Source organism: Myotis brandtii, unplaced genomic scaffold (assembly GCF_000412655.1).
Source record: "Myotis brandtii unplaced genomic scaffold, ASM41265v1 scaffold18, whole genome shotgun sequence".
Classification (NCBI taxonomy): Eukaryota; Metazoa; Chordata; class Mammalia; order Chiroptera; family Vespertilionidae; genus Myotis; species Myotis brandtii.
Genome location: NW_005356674.1, coordinates 6,094,460 through 6,121,686, shown reverse-complemented (window position 1 = coordinate 6,121,686; position 27,227 = coordinate 6,094,460).

The window sequence follows — 27,227 nt, the reverse complement described above, 5'->3', positions numbered from 1 at the left end:
GCTCATCACAGCTATTGCACTTAGTATTAGTTTTGTTCGATGGATGTTTATACATATGCCCTTCACCTCTCCATTTGTCCTCCAATAAAGAAGCAAATTCCATTGACTTCACTGTTCGTCCTAAATAGTACTACTAGTTCCAGAAACGAATGTTCCTAATGATTTATTGTCCCACAATCCTGGGCAGATATGATTAAGTAAAACTGAATGCACTGCTGGCCCTATCTAATTAGAGAATAAATCTGGTTATTTCCTAACTTGGGGGCAGAAGTGGAAAGAGAATCATGGATCAGCAGAGGCCGAGTCAAGGCTACCGCTAAACAAGTGTTAAGATGCCAAAGCAATAGAATTCCCTCAAATCCCACATACTAGGGTTTGACCAGGTGGGTACAATTAGTGTTAAGAGCACAGAAATGTGGACATTTATCCACTTTACAGACCCCAATCTTTCCAGAAGGTACCAAAAAATTCACATGGAGAAAGAAAATAGATGCTAATTGCAGCAGATGGGCTATTAGGCAAGTTGTAAGGCAGAAAATTATGACCATGTATTTAAAAAATAATTTTACTTGATTATGGAAGACTACTTGGAGTGTACCCACAAGAATAAAGAAGAAGAATAAAACCTCTCTCATTTGTTCATAACTCAGAGATAAACAGTATGCACATTTTAGTGAAATTTTTTTCTCGTAATTTTGTGCATGGTAATATATATATTTTTTGTATTTTTAACATAAATGGAATATTACCTCTACAACTAAGTATCCCTCTTTTTAAACAATAATTCAAGATTTATGTCATTAAATATTTCTTGAAAATCCCATTGTTAATGACTGAACACTACTGAATTATATGAACATAATTTATCTAATAACTTTCCTATTGTTGTACATATAGGCTGTTCCCATTGTTTTCCTATTTTCAATACTATAAATAACACTGTGAGGAGCAACATTATCTCTATATAAGATTTACATATTCATGAGATTCTATTTCCACTGGCCACCATAAGGGTTTACAGCATTCCTCCCCCGCATGCTAAATAATACTGGGTATTATCATATTAAAAAATCTAAGAAATTATGATAATTGAAAAATTGTATCTTATTTTAATTCTTACTTATTTGATTATTAACAGAGTAGAACATTTTTATGAGCTTATTAGCCATTTAAAAGTCTGCTTTAGGAATTCTGTCTATAGTCTGCATACATGTACGTGATAATATCTGCAGCATGGATTTATATAGTAGTCAGGCTCTTAATTAAAAGGAAAGAAAGAGTGAAAGAGAGAGTAAAAGAGAGGGAGAGGGAGAAAGGGAAGAAAAGAAGGGAGGAAGGGAGGTTAGGAGGGAAGGAGGGAGGTCAGGGAAAGAAAGGAAACCAACTATGCTAAAAAGATTTGAGATAGTTCAGAGGGTCTTTGGGAAGGCTTGAAAACCAACCTCGAGGCTAAGCAGCCAGGAACTATAACTAACTTTCCTTTTCAACTGATTCTGGTGAAAAATACTGCCCCTATTGGCAACCACCCCCAGAGAGAAATAACTCCTTGTCCCTTGTGCCTCATATCACTAGCTTTTGAGTCAACGTCCAACACCAGCATGGCCAATTTACAGAGCCTGAGGCTTCATGGGGCAGAAGAGGTTTGTGTCCACTCCTAAAACTCTTAAGATGAGGATTTCCCAAATATAGAAAGAGGTGTGGCAGCTGGGCAGCTGAAACAAATGTGAACTGTCTACTACACTTTATAGTGGGGGCTCTTCTCTATTTGTTTGCCTTTGGCCTGACCCACAGTATTAAGAGGAAGCAGACATCATGATATGGACACAAGTGGGGATCACCTTACGATGAAACCATCTCTCAATGACACTTGCAAGAGGGATGTCATTTGTGCCTCATTATACTTTATTGATTAGAAGCTCCCCATGGGCAGCCCTACCTGTGTTCCCCACAGAGCCTAGATGGCACCTTGCATACATTCCTTGCTTTATGAATTATGATTTCCAAATCTAAAGGAAACCATGAGGTTGTGAACACTTCTGAGAAAAGACACGAGTGCCTCCGATTAAACTTTTTCAGCTGTGTAGCCAGCAGGCCAGGCTAAGTGAGCCAGCGGCAGGCCAGATGTGCACAGCTGCGAGTACACTTTCATGCAGTCGAGAGACAGTTAGTCTTGCCATTTATTTTATCTAATGAGACAGGAGACCCACTAGAAACAAAAGCCTACAGCATAATCAATCAACCACGCCGTTTTCTTGTTCTCTGCTTCTCTCACAGTTACCTCTACCACCCAGAAGCTTTTGTGCTACTGTGCTGATGATTTTTCAGGATTCCATCACCTTAAATTAAGCTTTTCACAACTCTAATATTCATTTAACTGACATTTCCTGGGTGCCCACCGTGTGTATATCACCTTGAGCTACTTCACGGCTTTCAAAATCTAGGTTATTGCTGAACATGCTATGTTCTGCCTAAAATGTATGTTACTTAGATGGTCTAAATGCTTCCAGATAAGGACTCAAAATTGGGCTGAAGAGCTTCCATGCTCCCTCTTGATCCTCTTTCTACCCTTCCCGATCCTGTTCTTGGCTCTAAAGGCTGACCTGGCCCTCTGGCATCTGGCAGCATTTGTCCAATGGGGAGCACCAGCTGGAGACTGGAGGGTGAGGCTGGCATTGATTCGTCCTGGCAGGCAGCCCCTTCCACACAGCTCTGTCTCTAGTTCCAGTGAGTACTCTCTTCTCTTGCTCCTCTAGGCCCCAGGGTGGCACTGGTGCCCCACTGTCCCTGGGCACTGCCCCACTCCCATCCTTGTGAACAGTTCTCAAATTGCCCAATTTGACACGCCCCCGTCTCTTTCCTGCCATGGCCCTCGGACTCATCCACGAATAAAACATGACTATTATGCTGCTCAAAGAGATTAAAAAAATTTCTTTCATTTGAAATTCTATCACTATGCCTGCAGTTTATTTTGAAGTTCATTAAGAATATGAAATGTCATAAAGCAAATACAGTAAAAATAGTGCTCAAATCTTGGTGGGAGTTATATGGGTTTCTTGGCAAAATCTTTTTTACCATTTTTGAATGTTTTAAACAATGTCATAATGAAACATTGGGGAAAACTGTCACCACAAATATGGAGAAGATTTTAGAAAACTATAAAGGAATGTGTTACCTTTGATGGAATGGACTATTTATTCATGAGAAAATATGAAGCACCAAAGCTGACACAAGTAAAAGCAGACAATTGGAACTGTCCACTAACCATTGAAGAAATTGGAACTGTTCTCTAAGTTCTGCCCCCTAAAGCGTGCTATGTCATTGTGGACGGTCTTACAGGTAAGTTCTTTAAAGCAGTGATCACCAACCTTTCGGACCTTACGGACCACCGGTTGGTGACTGCTGCAAAGCACTGAAGTCTGGCCTTTTCCTCATTATCTATATGCTGTGAGAACAGTATGGTAGCTTTTAGGGGGGGAAATGGCATTAATTCCTCATTCTACACTTTATCACGCCATTTCAACCCTACTGCGGTCACTGCATGTCAATATGAGGCATCTCTGCCATTTCTTCCCAGAGTTATAAACAAGAGCAAGTCGAAGACCTCTCTGCTTTCAGCTTCTCCCTCAACCTATCTGTGGTTTCTTACTTATCAGACCTCCTGAGCCAAAGCCCATGGAGTGGAGGAACTGGATTCTTGGGGATGGCAGGGACAGAGTCCTCACTTTAGACTCAGATCCTAAACTTCCTCCTTCCTCACCCAGCTGAAGACTTCCAGGTCCACTTCTTGTTATATGGTATCCCCATGTTCATAGTCTGGAGCTATTCTACACCAGAGTGTAGAATAAAATTCTATGATCAGAGCCGGGCAGGCTTGACTCTTGATATGTGAAGGGGAGATTCTGCAATTTAGAAAATCCTTATGGTCTTCAAGACAATCACAGATTGGACACTGGCTCTCTCTGACTGCTTTGTGGCTTTAATAATCCCAACATTCCTGGAGGCGAAGGTTTCCTTTGGTTGAATAGGGAGGTCATAAGAGTCAAACGCACAAGGGGAACATATATTATTACATTCTAAAACATTCTCATTGCATCATCATCTCCTGGGCTGTCTCTTATCCCAGATCCCTAATTCCAATAAATCAATCCCTTGCCTTGCTGCATGTGCCGTCTCTGTTCTTTCTCACCTAGACTCAGTTGTAAAGCTCATATAGTCCTGAGATTTACACACACATGCAAAAGGAGAAAGCAGACACTCCACAAGCCATTATGATATAGAGAACAAACTTTACTAAAGGATAGGGGGTAATACAGACAAGGGATTTATGTTTCAGAAAAGCAAACAACTAAAATGGAATATTAAGCAATTTTGTTCTTTGGCCCACCCATGACTGGTGAGTTTTCACAGGCAGCTGCCCACTCCTTAGTCCACACCTCCTCCTTCCTATCTCCCTTTTCTCCCTCTGTCTTTAGTCTTAACCCTTTCCAGGCTGGCTGTCCCAGAGCAGTTCTTCTCTAGGTTCCTGTGAATCATTTGGGGATCTTTCTACAATGTAGATTCTGATCCAATAGGTCTAGGGAGGGCCCAAATTCTACATTTCTAACAAGCGTCCATGTGTTACCCATGCTGCTGGTCCAAGGATGATACTTTGAGTAGAAGGCTCTTGGAAATTCCATATTTTTCTTTTATGCAGATCAGTGTTTCTCTTCCGAGTTCCTATGGCCAAGCTACATTTCTGAATCTATCTTTTGTCTTTTCAACCCCATTGGACTGTTCAACAAATGGAACTTGTAATTAGGACAATCCACCCTCCTTGGAAGACAGCTTCATTAGTATTTTTGTTTCCTCTGCATCATGGTTACCATCCCTAGGTTATCTGATGTAGATACTACCAGGAGCCAACATTGTTTTCTGGCTTCTATCCTGTTCCCCCTCCACTCTTCTTTTCTCCCTACTTCATCTCATCCCACTAGTCCCCATCCCAGGATATTCTCATTTAAAAGCATTAGTTTTCAGCTGACTTCCCTCAAGCCTACTATGTGAGCAAAAATAACAAACACAGAGGCGAGGGCTTCTTGTTGTTAAAAATAAGAAAGGAAAGGGGAAGATATACCAAGCCAATAAGCTGGAGTTTGCCAGGGAGGCTTCTAAATTTGTTCTGCTGTGAATTTAAACTGGGACGCTTGGAGCTTCATATCTTAGCTACTTTATTAGGTGATTAGTAATTAAAAGTGCCTCAAAAAAAAAAAAAGGTACCAGCGATTTGCACCCAACCCCTATTTGGCTCATCTGAACACAGAAGCACTTGAGAAATGTAAAATTCTTTAATCACTTCAAATTGCCCAAGCACAAACCAGGCCAAGAGCGTCAACTGCTTCTAAAATAAGATGCAGGTGTTTTGAAAAATCTAAAGCAGCCTGCTCATTCTAAATTACTCTTCTCTCCCTGTGCCCAAAGGGGAGGGAAGATTGAAGCAGGCATTTTCCATTGCAGCCTCACTAGTGGATGAGAGCAGTGATTCCAAAAAAAAAAAAAAAAGAGAGAAGGGGGGGAGAACACACCAAAAAACAACAAAACACACACACAAAACAAATAAACACAGATAACCATCCACCTTCTCTTTCTGTTTCAGCTGCCCAACCGAGGTTGGAGGAGCAAATACATCGCCTCAGGGAAGCTCCATGACTAAAATCCTAGTGGTGGATTACATCATTGGTCCCCATTTTTCACCTGCTCTGATTCCATGCCCTTTGTCAACTGATTTTGAAGTTCCTCCATCTAAAGGTACTTGATTTTATGTTTGTCCTTGTTACTGTCATTGGTTAGAGAATGAAGCAGCAGGTTAAGTGCATTAGCTCTGAGCCCAGTCCTTAAGAGGCCTGTGTGATGGTTCTTGCTCTTTGGAACTTGTGCCATCACCATGATAGAACATGCCTGGCCAGCCCCTGGTCCCAGAAGGTGGATGAGAAATTCATGGAACAGAACCGTCCCCACCAAAGGAACGTGAAGGAGCCCAGCCTAAATCATCTGGCTCTCAGTCAACCCACAGACACCTGAACTAAATTAAGTCATATTTCTCTGCCACTGAGTTTCTGTGGTTATTTGCTTCACAGAATTATTGTAGCAAAAGCAAACTCATAAAGTACTAAACGCAGGTATTAAGTTCTAGGAGTACCCCATTTTTAATCTGATGCTGTAAATCTATTTTTTCAGAATGAGTACAGATGCTATATTCCATTGTGTACAAAATTTGGAATATTCATGACAGGTATCTCCTTAGTATTGGGGGTATCACTTGGTTGCAGCAGTCTGCATAATTCATCATTTCCTTTTTTTCCTGAAATTTAAAACACTTTCTAGTGCTTTTGCTAAAATCCAGGATTCCTTTCATCAGCTTAATGTTAAACAGACCTTAAGATAGTGCCTGTTCTTTAAAAGTGCTTTCTAAGCATTGCTGATGTAGGGATATGATACCTCCAGAAAAAGTATGCCTCCTTTTATGGCGACTGTGCCTATAGGAACCGAAGACATTCTGCTGTTCGTCCTGGGAGAGTAGTCATTGGATCAGAAAGCAGACAACACTGAATTTGAGTTCAAATGACAGCTATGTGCTCTTTGACAAGTTACTTCTCTGAGCCACAATTATTTAATCTGTATACTGAGAACTTACAGGGCAGTTAAATGAGGTAAGAAATATAGAATAGCATGATGCCTAACATATACCAGTACAGATATGCAATAAATATCAAATATTCATTTGTTTCCCCCTCTAACTCCATTTTTCATATTATGCAAGGAAACACTATGGCTATGTGGAGGAATAGCCATTTTGGTATTAAACTAACAATGTTCATAAGGATTTCCTGAATCCTTAATATGCGCCAGGTACAGCATAGTACTGGGGGTACAACTTGAGTATGACACGGTCTCCTGACTTCAGTGAACTAAAGTGTAGTGGAAACACACTGTGTGGTAGTATTTCAAGTGTTTCACATGTATTATCTCATTTAACCTCTATAACAAGCCTGTGCAATCTTATCCCCATTTTGCAGAGTGCTTAACCAGCCCCAAATCACATAGCTTGTAAGTAGCAGGGCAGGGGTTCAAACCTGATTAGTCTGGTTCCAGGGCCCATGCTCTTTACCACTTTGCTATAATGTTATTTATTAAAATTAAATATGCACATAGTCCATGATGCACTAGTTCCACTTCCTGCCACCTCCCCTTGCACTTGTGTACAAGACAACATTATAAGAACCTTCACTGAAAGCCATTTATAATATTGATAAACTGAAACAATAGGAGGGAATGTGCTGAAAAGTATTCGTTGCACGATGCCATTTATGTTAATATTTTAGATTTGTTTAGGTATCTGTATATGTGTAATTACATAAGAAAAGTCATCAAATGGCTAACCTCTTGGGAAGTGACCAGGAAAGAAAGTGGGCAATTCAGAAGCTTTAAACATTATCTATAACATTTGAAATTTTAAAAATGAGACCCTATTTGCATATTCCTCATTCAATTAAAAATTAATATTTTTAATCCCTCTAAAAAAAAAAACTCATGAACTCCAAAGGCTGACTTGCAGAATATTCTATGAGCTTAGCACCAGCTGTGTAACAGCTGGGCAGAGGAATTATGACAAGCTGAGTAAAAGAGGAGCAGAAAATCATAACCCAGAGATAGGACCATTCCTCTCTACATGAGTCACATATGCAGGGTGCTCTGAGGTATTGAGGGAGTAATATGTCAGGACATAAGGATTTGAGCACCCTGTAAATATTGTACAATTTTATTTCTCAGTTATACTTCAATAAATCTGAAAATAATTAAGGGTTTCACTTCCATCCCCATATTAGTAGAGACTGGGGATAAAAAAATTTATAGAATCATTTCGTGGGAGTTGATAATGGAAGAGAGGGAGAACAGGCATTTCTTGTGCTGAACAATTTTAATATAAGCCTTCAAACAGCATGACACAGTCATTATTAGAAAGAGGAAAGCAGAGCAATCAGTGGAGTAAACAGCCAGTTGGGCCTGAGGCGACCTGAATTTTATTCCTGGCCTTTCTGAAATTCAGTTGCTACCTCCAGACATATGGAATCTTATACCCAGAAGAGGTCTTAGAGACAAGCCTTCTTACTTTATAGGCGAGGGAACAGACACACATGCAGGTAACATGGGTTGCTAAAGGTCCCCTTTGGCAGCAAAGTCCAGACTAGGATCCCAGCCAGAACCCTTTTCTGATCACTGCACAGTCTCAAGGATGAGCCTCTCTACATCGGTGATATCTGAGTCACCATAGTGACGCCCGCAGAAAGCATGGACAGCTGCAATGGCACACATCAGTATGAGCACTCTGACCTATGAACAGGAAGTCTTTAAGTCTGAGCTTTCTGTGAAGCAAAGCCTACTCTTGAAAGAGACATGGGAGGTCCAAGAATATACATTCTTTTGTTTATTCATGAATTAAAATATTTTAAATTCACTTATTGGGCATCATGAGTAGCAGAATATGCATTCTTTTCAAGTGCACATGAAATATTTTCTAGAATAGACCACATGTTAGGAAAAAAAATAAATTTAAGAAGATTGAAATCATATCAACCACCTTCTCTGACCATAATGGTATGAAGGAGGAGAAGTAACAACTGACACCAAAGAAATACAAAGGAAAATACATTTTCCATTCCATTATTAAGATAAGAAATATTCGCCCTGACTGGTGTTGCTAAATGGTTAGAGCAAGGGTCTGGGCACTGGAGGGTCTTGGGTTCAATTCCCAGTCAAGGGCACATACCTGGGTTGCATATATGTCTCTCTCACATCAATGTTTCTCTCTCTCTGCTCCTCCCCCCGCCTCTCACTCTCTCTAAAAATCAATGGAAAAAAATAACTTGGAGGATTAAAAAAATAATTAAAAAAGAAAAGTATTCAATGTCATTAAGCAGAGACTATATGTGTCTCTCCCGACCTCCCTTCTTCCCTCTCTCTTTCAGTCTCTCCTTCTTTCTCCTTGTTCTTTTGAAGATCCCTAGAAAACTGGAACAGAGGTATTTGAAAAACACAATTACACTTACTCCAAGAATTTAAATTTTGTGTGACCAAAGCATAACAAACATATCCAAATGCTCATCTACCAGAACCTTTTCCATGGTTCTGGACAAGCCTACCAGAGAACTGATGTTCCCGTCATTCTTTTGATCAGGAATCCAACCAAACTCCAGAGAAAGCAGCTTTTGTTGCTTGTCCGTGCATTTCTGAGGAGCCTCTTTCCGGGTTTTAGTTTCTAATGGTCAAGAGGAGGGTCTTTGTGGGTCTGATCTCTACTGAACTATTTCACAGGAGTTGGATTTTTTCCCCTGGTCCCCAAAATACCCACTCCTCTCAAGGTCTCATGATTTCCTAGTTGGACAAAGATCGGCCTATGCAAAGGCAAGGAGACTTGGACCTGGACCTAGTACACCATGACAGTAGTGGGTCTGCGCCAACTGAGGCTGACTCCAAGGCGCAGACATAAAGAGGACAGATCCCTAAGTACGCAGTTTCTAGGAACAAGCAGGTATTTTTGGCTCCCGACTTGCCTATAATTGCACCATCCTGCACAGCGCTCTGATTGTAAAGTCGACGCTGCCTTTGTTTCCGGAAAGCTGCTCAGGTGCTCGAAAAGGATCTTTTCCCTCCTGCAGCTCTACCCTTCGTTCTCAAAGCCTGGATTGGTTTCAAAATCATCAGTTTCTTTGTCCATCTCACATTCATTAGTTGCACAATTAGGCAAAGCATGAGTTCCTTAGTTTCTGTTTTGATCTGAATAGTCATTTGTTCTCCCAATTGTGCCCTGTGAGGGCGCGCGCACGCGTGGCTTAGAATATTGCAACCATTTAATTTTGAAGAATTTGTTTCAGCCTCTCAAAGAAATACAAAGGAAAATACATTTTCCATTCCATTATTAAGATAAGAAATATTTGCCCTGACTGGTGTTGCTAAATGGTTAGAGCAAGGGTCTGTGCACTGGAGGGTCTTGGGTTCAATTCCCAGTCAAGGGCACATACCTGGGTTGCATATATGTCTCTCTCACATCAATGTTTCTCTCTCTCTGCTCCTCCCCCCGCCTCTCACTCTCTCTAAAAATCAATGGAAAAAAATAACTTGGAGGATTAAAAAAATAATTAAAAAAGAAAAGTATTCAATGTCATTAAGCAGAGACTATATGTGTCTCTCCCGACCTCCCTTCTTCCCTCTCTCTTTCAGTCTCTCCTTCTTTCTCCTTGTTCTTTTGAAGATCCCTAGAAAACTGGAACAGAGGTATTTGAAAAACACAATTACACTTACTCCAAGAATTTAAATTTTGTGTGACCAAAGCATAACAAACATATCCAAATGCTCATCTACCAGAACCTTTTCCATGGTTCTGGACAAGCCTACCAGAGAACTGATGTTCCCGTCATTCTTTTGATCAGGAATCCAACCAAACTCCAGAGAAAGCAGCTTTTGTTGCTTGTCCGTGCATTTCTGAGGAGCCTCTTTCCGGGTTTTAGTTTCTAATGGTCAAGAGGAGGGTCTTTGTGGGTCTGATCTCTACTGAACTATTTCACAGGAGTTGGATTTTTTCCCCTGGTCCCCAAAATACCCACTCCTCTCAAGGTCTCATGATTTCCTAGTTGGACAAAGATCGGCCTATGCAAAGGCAAGGAGACTTGGACCTGGACCTAGTACACCATGACAGTAGTGGGTCTGCGCCAACTGAGGCTGACTCCAAGGCGCAGACATAAAGAGGACAGATCCCTAAGTACGCAGTTTCTAGGAACAAGCAGGTATTTTTGGCTCCCGACTTGCCTATAATTGCACCATCCTGCACAGCGCTCTGATTGTAAAGTCGACGCTGCCTTTGTTTCCGGAAAGCTGTTCAGGTGCTCGAAAAGGATCTTTTCCCTCCTGCAGCTCTACCCTTCGTTCTCAAAGCCTGGATTGGTTTCAAAATCATCAGTTTCTTTGTCCATCTCACATTCATTAGTTGCACAATTAGGCAAAGCATGAGTTCCTTAGTTTCTGTTTTGATCTGAATAGTCATTTGTTCTCCCCATTGTGCCCTGCGAGGGCGCGCGGCTTAGAATATTGCAACCATTTAATTTTGAAGAATTTGTTTCAGCCTCTGTTTATAAAGCCTTCCACTTCCACACTCTGCTTAGTTATAACTATCATCATATATCTGGCAGTATTTGTCACCATTATCCCCACAGCCAGGCCTGATCTTTTCTAATAAACAGATATTGAGTTCATAGGAAATAAAATTTATTGTAATTTTCTTCCTGCACTTGGTTTCATATATCTGCCACTCTCTGAGTCCTTGTCTGGTTGAAAAGCTACTGAAATCAGGAATATATATGAAATTCAAGTCAATAGGTAATTTGTTTGGAGTAGTCCCTCTGTTTGCAATATAATATTATGCTTTCCTCCAAGATAGGCCAGGAATTTTTGATAACGTAATCTAAAATGAATAAGAGGAAAATGACCCAAAATGCGGTTTTATCTATAAAGTCAATTCAATTCAGCAAACATCTCTGGGGCACCCACTATGTGCAGGAACTCGGAAGACAAACATTTCTCTTTACATGGTTTCTATGTAATTGTCTCTTTCATAATCATCATGCATTCATTCTACCCAAGTTAAAATATTTTATAAAAAACAGTATTCCAAAGGCCAGTATGAATGAGCCAGGAAATCAAAGGCATTACACATTCTAAGCATTCTGTTGTTTTCTTCCAGCTCTAACATTCTAGGGCTGTATAGAATATGATGAATACAGGCAACCATTAGATGGGATGTTCACATGCAATTTCTGCGTGAAGTTATTGGAAGAGGAAAAGAATACACATGTGAATGAGAAACATAGTAGGTAGAAAGAAAAGCCTAATGATAAATGATAGAATCTTGGAGAGGATGTTCACAAAAGGATTTTCCAGGCATTATCTTTCTGGGCTGATAACAATTGTTAATATTATTGAATGCTTATATATGCTAGATACTGTTCTAAGGATTTATGTACCTTAAACATTTCATATTCCCATGAAGTAGAGGATATTGTCCCCATTTTACAGATGAGCAAAACAGCGAATAGAAAACATACTTGATTTCACACAGCTAATAGATGGCAAATCTGGGATTTGAACCCTCTGGAGACTTGAACCATTCACTCACTGGAATTAGATGGGATGTTTTTGTTTGTTTGCTTTAAATATTTTTAATTGATTTTTAGAGGAAGAGGAAGGGAGAGGGATATATATAGAGAGAAACATCATCAATCAGCTGCCTCCTACACACACCCCCCTCTGGGGATTGAGCCTGCAACCCAAACATGTGCCCTGACTGGAACCAAACCCACCACCTCTTGGTTCCTGGTTCCGATGCTCAACCACTGAGCCATGCCAGCCGGGCAATGGAATGGTGGTTTTCAGTTATTTCTGTTTCCAAAACATGGTAGCTTCCCTTGACCTAGATCCTGTGCATATTTCACCTGGAAGTGGATGTCAAATCTTTGCCTTCAAGCATTATGCAATGAGAGAAACTAAGATCGCAAGTCACGTTCTTTCATTCATGTGTTCCTTCCCATGCTCTTTAAACAAGAACCTACTGACAGATAACTTGGTTCCAGTCTTTGTGCAGGATTCTAGGGTTTCAAAACAGCATTCAAGGGAACTTACCCTTTTAGGTGCATGGGTATTTTACATTTTGAGTAGCAAAAGTAATTGTGGTTTCTTTCTCTACCTTAAGTAGATCTTATGTAGAACTCTGTAACAGAACTGGGGTAGAAGTGAAGAGTGGGTCTTTCAGCAGCGGTTCAATCACTCTCTGTTTGACAAGAAATGCTTCCTGGTTTGTAGAGTCCCAAAAACCAGTGCCAGGAGCCCTGGGGTGGACTGTGGGATGCAATGAAAAGAGCAAGGAGCTGGGAACGAGAAGACTGAATTAGCTTGGCGTTGGGAACATTTCTGTCTCCCTGACTTATTTTCTTCATGTTGCAGAAAAGAGGTGGGCGACTAGAAAGTCTCTAGGGCCTTAGATATGACATTCTATAGTTGTATAGAATTGGTGCTGTTTGGTTTCAGCACAGACTGTTCTTTCTGGCCCTTACTTTCTGGGGGAAGGGTCAGTGAAAGCAAACCCTGTGGAATGTCAGAAGGAAATCCTCTTCTAGCCTTTATTATTCCCTCTCCATCTCACAACCTCCCAGCTGCTCAATCAGTTATACTTTGGACTAATTATGTTGTAGACTCCACTGAGAAATCTAATACAACCCTCATTTCTCCTAACAACACAGGCAATTTCTAGCAGGTGCTATGTGGTTAAAAAATGAAGAGAGAAAAAAAACCCTCTCACCAGATGTAGACCATATAAATACTACCACACAGGTGTTTGGAGGGGAATAAGTTCTCCAAATTATGCAAATGAGTCTCTTCTTGACAACTCAACTTTTTAGAACAGCTATACACATTTCTTCAAAAATGTTATTAATTTAAAAATATCAATGGTCACGTTTTTGTAAGCTAACTCAATTACAACTTCAAACTTCTCTTAAATTCTTGAAGCTAAGAGAATTAAAGGTTTGACCATGATTTCTACTGAGAACACAAGGAGTGAAAAAAGATGAATGAATTGCATCACACCGGTAAAGTAAAAGCATCATTTTCAACCTGAGCTTTATACTCTCCTCCCATTCAACCGTATCACCAGATCCATTACTGAAAATAGCAATTGAGTTTTCTTGCTCCTTATGATGTTCCTTCTTCTGATGGACTGTAATGAGCTACTGCTCAAGAAAACAAGCAGCCCCAGAGTAAAAGACGTGAGGACAGAGAAGCACTAATTGTCTACACAGAGCCTTGGATTAAAAGAAAATGTTGGCTATTTTCACAAAAAGGCAGTGTCTAATATGTGCTGAAAACACTAAGGGAGATGCTTTTCTTCTCTCATCATCCATAGAGGTCCATTTACAAGTGGGCATTCTAGGGTATTAGCATGGTATTCCAAAAGTTTTATACAAGGGGTTTAAGACATTTCTCCTTTGAATGCCATCCCATTTGGAAATAATCACTGCCAAAGTCTTCACAAGGCCTCAGCAACTTAAAGACCTAAATCCGAAAATCACATAATGGTCACACAATTTCAACAGCAAATGGGAGAAAGCATATCTAGGAGTTGTAGTTATAAAGCAGGGGTGGGAACCTTTTTTCTGCCAAGGGCCATTTGGATATTTATAGCATCATTCACAGGCCATATAAAATCATCAACTTAAAAATGAGCCTGCTATATTTGGTCAAACATTTAATTAACTCACCCCTAATGCCTTGACAGGGCCAGACTAAAAGATTTCGAGGGCCTTATATGGCCCGCAGGCCGGACAATCCTCACCCCTGCTATAAAACAAGACTCATTACACAAAAGACCACAACCGATCCTTATAATATTGTTACTTGTCAATCCTCCACGAAGGGATGCGGACACTTGGAGCTTCAGCAGTCCCTTCCCTCTATTTTTTTTTTTGTCCCTGACCTCTTAAGCAGTGCTTCTCAACCATGGCAGCAAATCAGATTCATGTAGAAAGATTTGAAAGAAGAATAGCAATTTCTGGACTCTTCCCACCAAAATCTGAATTTCTTGAGGACGGGGACCAGGTATTAGTACTTGTTTTTAGAAGTTCTAAGTGATTCTAATGTGCAGCTAAGGTTGAGAAGCTGGTGGAGCTGTGGCGATAATATTATCAGAGGTCAAAAACGACCTTCAATTGCATCGATTTACAAAGAACAAGTTGACACTAGCCAAATGCTCTTAGCACCAAAGTCATTAATGAGACCCATGCTGAGGTGATCATACATCCCAACATTTCCAAGGTGATCTTGGTTCATGCTGGTTGCTTCAGTGTAATTATTACTAGCACTGTAATTTTTAAAAAATGTGGTTTAGATGATAATTTATGAGTTAGACCTATCCATGAAGAACCCCAAGAAAGCCAGTCACAAATCCCAGCTTGTATACTTATTTTGCCCACCCGTCCCCTGCTGGTCCTTCAGTGGTCCTCAGGACGCTCTGCTCCACCCAAGACCCTTCACTGGAAACCACCTGCCGTTGACCTCCGTTTGGCTACTCTTGCAACTCAAGCTAGTCTTTACTTTAGAGTTACTTCTTCCCCACACCTTTGGTAATAATCAAAGATAAAAAGCAACCTAAATGTCCCTCGCAGTGGTTCTCAACCTTCTGGCCCTTTAAATACAGTTCCTCATGTTGTGACCCAACCATAAAATTATTTTCGTTGCTACTGCATAACTGTAATGTTGCTACTGTTATGAATCGTAATGTAAATATCTGATATGCAGGATGGTCTTAGGCGACCCCTGTGAAAGGGTCGTTCGACCGCCAAAGGGGTCGCGACCCACAGGTTGAGAACCGCTGCTTTAGACCCTCTTCCATACTACTTTCTGAAACGCAGCATCTAAGTGGCTCTCAAATTCTGTCTGTGTGGTTCTCAAGCTGCACCTTAGACTATTCAATTACCCAGGCATATCCCAGGCCAACAAAAGCAGAATCTCCAGGGGTGAAACTCAGGCATCGGTATTTTCTAAAGGTGATTTGAACGCATAACCAAGATTGGGAACCAATGCTGAACCAGGTGATTCCAATAAGCAGCTGGTGTTGCCAACCACTGACCTCTGTCCAATTAAGATCCCAGGGGTCCCTGGATTCAGTTGAGTTCTCTGAGCAGCAGACCCAGAGACACAGCCTAGTAGAGAGGTGTGTATTTAAGAGTACTCTGGGGACCAGTACCTATGGAAGGGAGGGGAGGAAATCATTGGTTACCAGAGGGAGAAATCAAGCTTATGGGGTCCAGTGACAGCCACGGACACTCCTCAGGAGCTCTAGCCCTCTGGAGTTGTCCCAAGTTGGATCAACGTAGCCAGACCTGTATGCACCCAACTGATCATTTACTAGATGTGGGCCCCGCCAGGAAGGGAAGTAACCTTGGGTGAAGAGGCTCTTACCTGAAGGCACTGACAGCTGAGGACTGCCTGCTGACAGCACTGACAGTGACCAGGTGTCAAGTTCTTCCTTGTGTGGGATCTGGGTGGCATATCACAGTGTCCACCACGGGGACCCAATTCATCTTCTATATATATAAAAGCCTAAGCAACTGTTATGACTGGTGGACGGGTCGCTATGATGTGCACTGACCACCAGGGGGCAGACATTCAACACAGGAGCTGCCCCCTGGTGGTCAGTGTGCTCCCACAGCCAACCTCCCATGCCGGCCAACCTCCCGCAGTCCCTCCTCCCAGCCAGCCAGCCCTGATCTGCCTGATCACCAGGCCAAGGGACCCCACCTGTACACGAATTCGTGCACTGGGCCTCTAGTTTAATTATAAATGTATTACTTAGGAATTGCATTTAACTGAGAGTAGCTGCTCTACCCACAACAGTGATGCCAACCCATCATAGGTTTTCTTTTTCTTTTCACAAGATTTCTGGAGGTAGGAGATCACTAACATTAATTTCAGTGGTCCAGGTCTCCTCAATCCTCTGAGCCTTTCTCTTATGGTCAAAGGAATGGCTGTAGCCACTTCATCCATCCTAATCACATTCCAGGGAGCAGAAATGTCAAAAGACAAAGAATAAGGAGCTGGTATCTATGGAAAGTCAAACTTTTTCAGAAATCCCATGCTCACACTTCCATTTACATATGATTCATGGGAACACTATCAAATGTCCACCCTTAGATGGAAGTATGAGAAATGGTTTACCTGTCTGAATTCACATGACGGACTCGGAGACAGAAGCACAGTGAAAATGAGACATTTAATAATACGGTCTGGAGAGCGGGTGTCCTTTGTCGCAGGCAGCCTGGTGCAGGGAGTATAGCCTATTTATTTAGTCCCTCCTCCGGTTCCTCATTGGCTGAGTACTATGTGGTCATCTGTTTCCTCATATGTCGCCTAGGTCTTGCTGTTTCCCATTGGGCCATTTAGAAAATTGAGCTGAGGCCTTTCTAGCTGCCTCCACCTCCCCTGTCTAGCTGAGATAGACGCCTCAGAGGTTTCCACCATGATGTTGGCCCATGTGCACAGTTCTTTGTTCCTCTTCCCTCCTCCCTACATTCTGTTGGCCCTGGGGGAAATTCAATAAATTCCATCCAAGGCCGACCATGCTGGAGATGGAGCACAGAGGTCCATTTCCTACAAAAGGATGGCTGGAAATTATGTTTTCATCATACTTATATTTATTAATCTTTTTCAATTTTTACTATTATATTGGTCATAGTGCAATGGGCACTGTGTAAAACATTATACTAAGGAAATAGAGATTTATAAATAAGGGACAGACTTCCATCCAGAGTTTGGAGTCTAGGGTGAGGGAAGCACAACACAGACACATAAAAATAACACTTTCAACCTGGAGAGTATTATGCTAAGTGAAATAAGCCAGTCAAAGGCAAGTGTCACATGATCTTACTCATATGTGGAATCTAAAGAACAAAGTAAACTGATGAACAAAATAGATCCAGAGACATAGAGGCATGGAACAGACTGTTGAATCTCAGAAGGAAGGTGGGGGTGAGTGGGAAGAGATCAACCAAAGACCTTGCATGCATAACCCATGGACACAGACAGTAGTGTGGTGAAGGCCTGGGGTGGGGGATGGGTGTGGGCTAGAAGGGGTCAGTGGGTAGCAAAAAGGGTCATCTACAATACTTTCATCAATAAAGATTTTAAAAAACAATTTCAGAACAGCAGAAGTATAAACTAATCTAATGTTTGTCTTTTATTGCTTTAAAGAGTACATGGGATGGAAATTATAATTTCTATAGCTGGGACCAATTGTCCCTCTCCCACACTCCCCCCAAAGCAGCGTTCTGTTAGTGAAAAAGAGAGAACGGATATTAAATAAGTAAAATTTTCTGCCAATATAGACCCAGGTTTAAAAACCCAGGTTCAAAGGAGAAACAAGTGGCATGTAATAAGACTGGATAACATAGAGGCAGGATAGACTCATATGGTAATTGCTGTTTTGTAAAGTGAATGTTTCCTACTTAGCATAGCAAAATTCCATGAATTAATTAAGCCTGCCAGAGGAGACTAGGGAAAGAGAGTGGCCGACAGCTCCTGACACAGCAGAAAACAGATCGCTGGGACAAAGAATCAAAGTCATCTTAAATGAAAGAGGGCAAAGAAGAGAATAACCAAGAAAGGGACTAAACTGGAACAAGACACCACCACGCGTGAAAAGAAAACAGCAAGCGTGAAACACAAAGCACATCTCAACCACCCGTCAGTGACACTCCTTAGAAATTCAAGTGAGAAGTCAGAGAGGCAGCCTGTGCTGCTGCGAGTGTGTTAAGTGTTTGTTGCCACTGTTCACATAAGAAGCTCAAGGTCACATTTTGAAGACAGAAGTAGGTTTCTCTAACGCGAGGGAAGAGATGGAAAGAGGGCTGTGATACTCAGGAGAAGCTGAGTCCCCTCCTTCCCCTCCCTGGGGGCACAGCTGTTAGAAGAGTGGGTAAGAAAAAGCTACAGGACGGAAAGCACCAGGAGCTGAGAAGCTAAGCATCCATGAATTCAGAATGCAGCAACCAAAGCCAAGCAAAACATTAAACAGATTTCAAGTCTGAGAAAAGAATGGAACTCCAGTGTGGCCATAGGGCGACCAATATCAACTCTGACTCTAAGAAAAGGAAACGGACAATGTTGAATGGGCCCCTGTGATTTGAACTCATCATAAGGAACGCTTGGGGCTGAGGTCTCCTTAAGGGGTCAGCTCAACCAGCTTTCCATGCAAATGCCAGTCCCTCCCCTTCTCAGAAAATTCCAGCAACTTCTCTACCTTGATTTCCCTCGATAGTTTAATCACCTCTCATTTTCCAGTTGATTTTCATCGAGAGAAGGTAGGGACATGCAATGGATGAAATACTGATTACTCTGTCAGGGATCCTGGGTTTTAATTCTGGCTCCGCCGCTAAGCAGCTTTATGACCTTGAAAAATGGCATCCCCATCTCTGGGCCTCATTTCCTCATCTGTAAAATGAAAGAGATGGACCATCTATCTCTCAGTTCCCTTCGTCCTCTGTGCAGATGAATAATGAATGATGTTTTCCTTATAATAATCCTTCATAAAACAAATCTCAACAATAACTCTCCAGAATGAAACTTTACCTAGCAATTGTCTTTTTAAGAAATGGACAATCCAGCCCTAGCCACATATCTCAGCCCTGCCACATATCATCCTGATACACCAAGGTGGTGGGTTCAATCCCTGGTCAGGGCACATACAAGAATCAATTAATGAATATATAAATAAGTGGAACAATAAATCAATTCTCTCTCTCTCTCTCTCTCTCTCTCTCTCTCTTCTTTTCTTACTCTAAAATCAATAAAGAAAGAAATGGATTGAACAGACTGTCCAACCTATGAGGGAAGGTGGGGGAGTGAGGGGGTAAGAGATCAACCAAGTGTATGCATGCATATGAGCATAACCAATGGACACAGACAGTAGGGGAGTGAGGGCATGTGCTGGGGGGTGGGAGCGGCCAGGGAGAGGTCAATAGGGGAAAAAGGAGACTCATGTAATACTTTAAACAATAAATAATTTAAATTAAGAAAAAGAAATGGACAGCCCTAATTCCTTTAGCTCATCTTTAATTTTATGAATTCCTGCCCAGCAGAATAGTACTAATAGTATTTAAAAAATAAAATCTGTCAAGATTACAGGACTTAACAGTTTAAGAAATGCATTTGTATCACTTAATCCTCATAATATCCAGGGAAGGAGGCAAAGACTTGCAGTTGTCCCCCCACATCCATTCCTCTGTCTTTTATTGTAGCCCATGAACACCTGAAATAAAGGCTGCCTCTCCCAGCCCCCCCTCCCCCCTCCCCCCTGCAGCTAGGCATGACACCTCCCCGGGAGAGGCAGTGTGATCACTGCCAGAAAGTACCCTTAATAAGAAGTGGCCGACAGTGTGCCTCTTTCCTCCTTTTCCTTCCTTGGCTGAATACTAATGGGTAGAGTTCAAGCGACGTCCTGGACCAGGAAATAGAAACCCCATGTGGAGAATGGAAAAGCAACAGGATAAAGTGCCTTGATTCCTAATGGCTCCATCAATCTGCTGTAGCTCTTTAATATGCAGCCTTTACCTCGCCATAAAAATAAACTGTTTTGTTTGAATAACTAATGTTTTTATTTACTTCCCTTGCAGCCCATATAAGTCCTAATTGATGTAAGTGTAAGAACTATTAGTTTTATTTGACAGATTTAAGAATTTGCTGAAAACTCCAATGGGCCTGACATTTGAACAGAGGGCAATTTGACACCTAAGCCCAGGGCACTTCCTACTTCTCTCTTAATAGATAAAAGCAACCATTAGCAGATGCAAGCTGAAATATAAACCCTTTAAAATGGAATTCATCCCGAGACTACAACATCTCGGAAGCAGCTCGTGTTGCACTCCATGTGGAAAAACATTCCTGTGGCAAGTTCAAGGCGACAATTGCCTCTCAAGAATGAAGTAGGAAGTACTGGATACCACCTCTATGAAGGACTCTTATTCTCCTCCAAGTATCTAAGTAAGGACTATGAGGAAATGAGAATACGGGATCTGAAATAGTAGATTAAAGACAGACAGACAGACACACACACACACACACACACACACACACACACACACACACCTCTTACCAGGGTTGCTCTAAGGTACATTTAAAAAAATATTTTTTTAATTTTTTCAGAGAAGAAGGGAGAGAGAAATAGAAACAGTAATGATGAGAGAGAATCATCAACTGGCTGCCTCGTGGATCAAGCCCGAAACCCAGGCATGTGCGCTGACCAGGAATCGAACCGTGACCTCCTGGTTCATAGGTCGATGCTCAACCACAGAGCCATGCTGGCTGGGCACTGTAAGGTACATTTTAAAGGCTTTTGAGAACTAAGCCAAGGCTTCAAGAGGAATTTTTAAAGAAATAAACAAAGAAGGGCTTACTTTTCCTCCCATCCCTAGCCCCTTCATACCAGCCCCAGTCCTAAAGCAAGTAGTTGGATAAATCTTATCATTTCCAGAAAGCGAAGGGGTGGGGAAGTCAGGCTTGACTCTCCCTGTGCTCATGAGACCACTAGTATCACATTGCTGGCCTCCCTTGTAGTGCCCTGTTCTGACAGCCCATGGTAGCTGAAGCATAAAGAGCAGGAAATATTATTCCAGAATTGGTTACATTAGGACTATTAATTTATCTTGTTGTTTTTAAATAAAACTCCTGTTTCTCATGGTAAACATAGTCTCCTCTAAGACACAGATGGAGGGCACCTGGGATGCTCCACACAGCTGGGGCACCCCATTCACAATGCACAGCAGGGGCAACCAAAGTCCATTAGTCAGCTCAGCTTTTCAATTCAAGGACCTGTGGGCTTTGTATATTCCACTCCTGCATATTTTATGGCATCAAAATATTTTTAGACAAAAGCATAAATAAAATATGTTGCTGGGTTTTTGTAGAATGCATTGAATGCATTATATTTTATTGTGGTTTTACTTTTCACACCACAATAATAACGATATGGATGGTACAGTCTGGTGGTGAGGGAAGGAAAGGGGAGAGACAAACATTCCAGGATCCACAGGGAAGGATCCTGTTTTTATTAATCATGCATATACTTTTATTCACATTTATTCAGAGTCTGCAGGATACCAAACCTTTTGGCATTGGGAATATAATGAAAGGAAGATACATAGGGACCTATCTCTCCTGGGGCATGTAGTTTGAAGGTGAATATAGATAATTAATAAGCAAACAGGAAAATATGGCATTTCCTAGGACATGAAAAATACAAGGAAGCATATATAGGAGGCCTTACCTTAGGAGGAAGGGAAGGGAGACTGAAGTTCGGTTCCCAAGCTACTGTCTTGGCCACCCCTACCACACTTAGTATCACTAGGACCGCTTCACAGAGGGCCCTCCACAAATGCTTGGTTTTTCCTAGGAGGTGGTTATTGAGTTGCCATTCCACCTTCTTCAGCCTGAAGGACCCCAAATCCCCAGAGGGTTGCTCCCTGTGCTGCTCTGTCATGGCTCAGTGTGATGTCTGCTACCCTAAGTCAAATGATTTCTAAATAGAAACCTTCTGGTAGCACCATTATTAATTGGCATCCTTTCTCAGAACACCTGAAAGAAGCTAGTTGTTAGGACAGTGTACTCCCAGCAAAACTAATGAAGTTTGGAAGTGGGCTGCTTTAAAGATAGATAGGTAGGTATGTAGGTAGGTGGGTGGGTGGATGGATGGATGGATGGATGGATGGATGGATGGATAGATAGATAGATAGATAGATAGATAGATAGATAGATAGATAGACAGACAGACAGATAGATAGAGTCTAGCCCTTGCTGGTTAATTGTCCATGTGGACTTTATGAAACTTCTCTCTCTGTTATCCCCTGATCTTGTCACCTACTGACTTCTTGTTCTCTCCCCTCAGAATTATAACTACTTGTCTTTTGGTGACTACACTATGTCCTGTCTATGCATGATTATTAGTGGCTGAAGTCTCATACCACCAATTTATCAAGGCCTGACAAAAACCAGTTGCTCCTTGAGGGTAGGGACCCTGTCTTATGTATCCCTTTAAGCTCTGTTATGATAGCAAAGTGCAGGTCACACAGTAGATGCTCAGTAAATATTTAATGCCTGATTGAATAAAAAAATTCTTGGTACAGAATGCTGTTTTGCCCATTTTGGATAAGGCAGCCAAGGGGAACCTATGATGATATCCTGTTATGATCCCACAGTTGCCCCTATTGCTCATTCCACTGAAGACATTCTTCCCATCATCACTAAGTCATCGCCTACTCTTAGCTTAGCTGTCATTTCCTTGAGAAACGTTCCCTAACCTCCACCAAACTTCTAAGAGTGGGGGTGGGAGGGACGGAAATGTAAAGTGAAAGAAGAAAGAAATATTGCAGAAATCAAAACTGGTGCCTGGATAAACCAGGGAGTGAAAAAACCAGCACCATGAAGATATTATAACTAGCACTCCCAAGCTGATGGTGGCCAACTGTTGTACAACTTCACCAAGACAGAACGGGGGGGAGGGTGCTCTCTCTGCCCTAGGTATTCATATTGGTTAGAAAATAATAATCAGCTGAGATTTTTTCTAATAAGAAGGGTTGAGGGGATTAAAATAAGATGGAGAATAGGGAGCAACCCTTTGGAGATGTGGGATCATTTTATACCAAATGAAGGTTGAGGTGTCTCCTTGGAAATCTTAAAAAAATAGGATTGTATTCTCAGGTGTCAGCATGGAGAACGTTCTTCAGAATGCTGAAAATGGCCCAATGAGGATGTCTGGAGCCTTGCTGCTGACCTCCTGAAATTTTATTTCCTACCATTTCCCACCCTGACCCTGGAAGCATGTGTAATGCTGCTGCCACGAGGAAACTGACTACCCTGAGCATATCAACACTTTCTGTGGGTCCAGATAGAAGATCAAAGTGAATGGACTAGTCCACAGTACCAGACTCCATTTCCCCCAGGTATAATGGCTTCCGTCTGCCTAGTAGAAACCATGGCTTTCTCATGAAAAGAGAAAAACTTGGTAAGCTAAGACCCCTCCCATGCAAAGAAAATTAAACACAATGGAATTTTCTAGACATAAATCCATCTCATACCTCTGGGAGTTTGACTTACTTTGCCTTTTACCTAAAAGGAAAACTCCTTATTCATAGGCCAACTCCTTCTGGGACTTCAGAATCCTGCAGGAAAACCATCATCCCTAGGAATGTTTTCCTGGCCACCTCTACTCTAGCTACAGACTGAGTTAGATCCTGTGGCAGATTACATTTTCAAAAGGTGGCTGGACCAATATACATATGTCCTGTCTCACATGCTCTTCTTATATCATGATGCTGACATTTCTTTATCAGAATATTCCCCTACCTTGACTTGGGTAGACCTTTTTAACTGCCTCAAAACAAAACCAAACCAAAAAAAGCAACAACTTTGTGACAGAAGTGCAATGTGGCTTCTGCCTGGCTCTCTCCTGGGATACCTGCCTAGGGAACCGAGCTACCATGTTGTGAGGAAGTTCAGACTATATGAAGAGGCATGTTTTCTGAGCAACAACCCAGGTAGGAACCCCCCAACCAACATATCATACATGAGAGCAAATGAGACTTCAGAGTAATTTCAGCACATAGCCTTCAAATTTTACAGCAAAGACCCCAAACATTGTGGAGTAGGGATGAATTATCCTTGATGTGCCCTAACTTGATCCTTGATCCACAGAAAATGTAAAAGATCATAGATGATTTTTGTTGCTTTAAGCGACACTAAATTTTAAGGTAAAGCTTTGCACAGAGATAGAAAATGAATAGAGATGCCATTTTACATCGTCCTATAGTACCCATTTTTAAATGAAATCATAGTTCTTGTGACACTATATTATAAAGTAATTTATTTTATCTATCACAATATTGGGAACTCTAGCTGGCTGGATCCATGTCTTTTCACATATGTGGTCTCCAGGACCTGGCATAGGACAATAAATAAATATTTCTTGGGCCGCTGAATTTTCAGAGAAACCATCTCATTCTACTCTATCCCTCCCCTCTACCCTCCAATACCTTCTACCCTGTATGACTCAAGGTCAACATAATTAATAAAAACTGATATTCAGTGAGCCCCTACTAATACCAGCAAATTTTCTAAGGGTTTTATGGGCATAAATTGAGTTAATGTCCACACCAGCCCTAGTCCTATGGGGAGGTTCTTTAACTGAAGAAACGGAAGGAACTAAGGGACAAAGAAGCAGACTCTTGTACAGACAGTCAGTGGCAGAGTCAAGGTTCAAACTTTAGGTAAGTCTACCTAAGAGGCAAAGCTATGATTAAGTGAAATGAATGAAGTGAGTGCAGACCCCTGTAGGAGAGAATATGAATAAGGGTGTGCATAACTAAGGCTGAAATCTTACAACTAACATAAATCTATTCCATTAGTGAGGTTTTTTCTTAAGCTTCCCCATCACTCCCCAAGATCTCATGCTGTAAAAGAAGCCAGCTGTTTCATCTGAAATTACCACATCCAGTCTCTGGTGGTATATTCATGGGAAAAGGCTGGCACCTAAGCAATCTGATGCAAGCTCAAGGCTGTATCAGGGTTATTCTCTATTCAAAGGATTAAACCCTCAAAAACTGGCCCCTGATCCCTCCCAGGAAGTCCCTTCCTCTCCCCACAGAGAGCGGCTGAACACCATCTGTGCTAATAAGGCTCTGTGACTTAAAACTCACCGACCTCCTAGGAGGACTGTGGATTCCCCTTCTCAAAAGGTCTTTAAAAATAGAAGAGATATTCTCTTCCGGGGGTATGGCTTAGGCAGAGCTCTAGCCAAAAATAAAAAATAAATAAAAATAAATGGTGATCCTTTCATAAAGTCCTATCAAGAACCTTATTGTCAGAATTACCAAATTTTAGTGATTAAAAGGGGCTGTTCCGTCCTGTTGAAGTTGGTCCTTTGCACGTAGCATAATTTTTCCTTTTTAAACAATGTTATTTCCTACCTTGTTAATCTGGCAGACTCATCCCCTAAGATCTAATTCAAGGAGCATCCTCTCTACAAAACTTTCCCTAGCGCCTCTTCCCAATCTAGAATTGGATACACTTTCCTCTGAATCCTCCAAGCTTTTAAAGACTTTGGATCCCACAGTTTTCTGTCCCTTGACAGATATGAGCCTTATGAAGACAGGGACCATAATTGTCCATTCTCAGACCCAGTGGCAAGGAGCGTACGTGGCATATGGAAAGTATTCAATAGCCATTTACTCAATGAATGCCAGGGACCTGGTAATCCTTATAAAATGGAATTTCTGGAAAATAACTTTCCTCAAAACACAACAAGGAGTTGGCTTAATGAATGGGACCGCACTGAAACCATCTATCTCACCTTTAAAAAAATTTCTCCTGTCCAGATCTCCTGTGAAAACTCAAGCCCTGTCCGATAGACCCAGAGTATTTCTTAAGGAGCTTTCTATAGAAGGAAACTTGAATGTCTTCAAAAGGGCTCCTGGGAATTTTCCCTCTAACTAATTGGGAGATAGAGAAAGAGTAGAAGGGAGATATGGAGTTAAGTCGAAGAAGAAACATTAACTTACAGAACCCACATACACTGAGCATCATGTATATCATTTTTTTGATAATAATAATAACTGAGAAATAAAAGGTCTAGATTCAAGACTTGTTATGATTGCTATTTTGCTTAGCCAACAAGTTGGTCCATTGTTAAGATGTTTTTAAATGGAGCAGCTCAACTTCAGGGTTTCACTCTGAGCAGAAGGAAAGCAGCCCCGGACCTCTGGGAGCTGGCTTGGTGGGCTGACTTGGTGCTATCAGCCAGGCCTTGGTGTTGCTACGAGCTGGCCTGGCACATACAGCCAGGTTTTAGAGTTCTGGTGAACAACAACAACAAAATTCATTAGAATACCAGCATAGCACAAGGCCATTGTATGCCTGTGACAGAGCAAGACAAAAACTACACATCTCTGTGATCATGCTTGAACCAAACAAAACCATGAACACTGTCCAAACCACACACACACACACACACACACACACACACACACGCACACAAATGACCAACCATCCCTCATCCTGATTAAAATGAGTGACTGCTGCTTCTTTCCCCGTTCCAGCTTCAGCCTTGGTCTACTTTTCCCTTCTGGATAAGATCCATTAAGGGACCCAATTATAGAATTGTCCTGGCTTCCTGAAACCATCCAAGCCACAGTAAAGTCATCCTTCCTTAAATTCTCCTGAAAACACCTAACAATAGCCTGAATTCTGTAAGTCCCTTCTTAAACTCTCTCACTAAGATGTCTCACAGCTCACCACAGTGTCTTCCCTTGTGGCAGTAAGCAGTAAACCCAGCTTATGCAACTACAGGTGTCTTCCTGGTGGTTGGAGGGTGTTATTACCAAACTTGATTTGTTCACTAAAGTATAAACTGACTGTTCCAGGATGCCAGAGTTTAACACTAAGATAATAAACTCTCTTGATTAAATTTTATGATTCTGGCATCTACACTAATAAAAGAGAAACATGGTAATTGGCGTACGAGCTACCCTTCCCATTGGCTAATCAGCATATCCTTATGCAAATTAACTGTCAGCCAAGATGGCAGCCGGCAGCCAGGCAGCTGGAAG